Source organism: Calidris pugnax, unplaced genomic scaffold (genome assembly GCF_001431845.1).
Source record: "Calidris pugnax isolate Ruff unplaced genomic scaffold, ASM143184v1 scaffold58, whole genome shotgun sequence".
NCBI lineage: Eukaryota > Metazoa > Chordata > Aves > Charadriiformes > Scolopacidae > Calidris > Calidris pugnax.
In genome coordinates, this window is record NW_015090868.1 from 4,864,327 (window position 1) to 4,865,941 (window position 1,615).

Below are 1,615 nucleotides of genomic sequence, written 5' to 3' on the forward strand. Positions count from 1 at the left end.
CCCAGTTTCCTTCTGTATAGGCAGACTACAGCATAGAGTTTACTTAATATTAACAAATGAAAAAGCTAAAAGTTTACCTAAAAGATCAGATAGGGATGGAGAGTAAAAGGCATTTTGTACCCTTTCTAAAGACTTATTTCTCATCTGTTTCTTAGTTAGAAATTCCCTTTACACTCTATAGTGTCATTAAGAGAAAATTGTTGCAGTGAAAACACCACTGCCGTATTAAAAGAAACAAGTCCTCAAACCCTTTTCTGTGAGGGGCTTGTTTGACTTCTCCAGCTAGTCTGGTGGACATACTGGCAAAAGCAATTTTTGTTGAAAGATTCACACTTTAGATGAGCTGAGACATCTCACATTCTGGTTCTTTTGTACCTCAAAGAAGTCATCTTGCAGGCCAAACCTCGCATTGATATTCACAGCATTTTAAAGGTCAAAAACAAGCAGGAAACAAGCCAAAAAACAATTCAGAACTTGTTTACATTTAAGAGAGAACCAGAAGTAGGAAGGCAGCGCAATTTGTTTATCTTTACAGGTCACCTTTTTTAATTTGATGTGCTGTATGCCGTCAAAATCAGAGAGTTTCCAAGGTTAATAGTCTATCAGTCGGATTGCATTCAAGAATCTTTTAAAATATGGTTTGTGTTAATAAATGAAGTCTGAAATGATTACTTTCTCACTATATCCAATGTTTGTTTTATTCAGAAGCAAAAAGGGAACATTTCATGAATAGCAAGTGGTAGTCGGGTAAGTAATCTAAAGACTAGCATAAGAGGAAACTCAAAGGTTATAAAACTCTAATGTTAAAGTACAGTAATGAAAGAAGAACTAACAAAACATTCAGGCCTCTGTGTCTGAGGCTTACTAAAAGTGTTATGGCTAGTTCTACACAAAACACAGCTCTTTATGTTTCTTTATTTTCAAATTATGAAGTTTTGGTCAATTAAGAAAATGTAAACATCCATAAACACACATAGCATTATAATTATGAGGATTTATTTAGACCAATTTTATAACTATTGTATTCATAAAAAGGTAGTGCGCTGTGTCAACTAAATGCATTTTATTGCATTGTTATTATGCGACCATTGGAAATGAAATTAAATAGGTTTTGAGTATATATTGCTTTAAAACTGTAACATAAAAGATACATGTTCTTTCCTCTGGGATGTCTGAGATAGCGACTTCAGCAATACAGCAATTTAAGGTGTTTCATAGACTCTTATTTTTTAAAGACTGTACCACCATACTGAACCATTCACCCACAGTTTTGCTGATTATTGTTGGGTTTTACACCTTGTAGTTTTACAATAAAGTAGCAGCAGGGAAGGAAAAAAACACCTGTTGTGATCACTCTTAATTACTTATTTATATGCCCAAATTTTCAAGTACATGAGTCAAGGCTGAAAATCTATGAAAACAGGTTGGCTGAAATCAGCAGAGAAAAGACATATTATTTTCCACACAATTCTGTAGTTATCATGGTATACTTACCACAAGAAACAAATTACATTTACTCCCCTCAGATGTTACCAGAATAGTCTCTAGCTGCTTTTTCATCCCCTCCCCTCTCCTCCCATCACATTTTTTTACTGAGAATTGCTAGGGAATCATA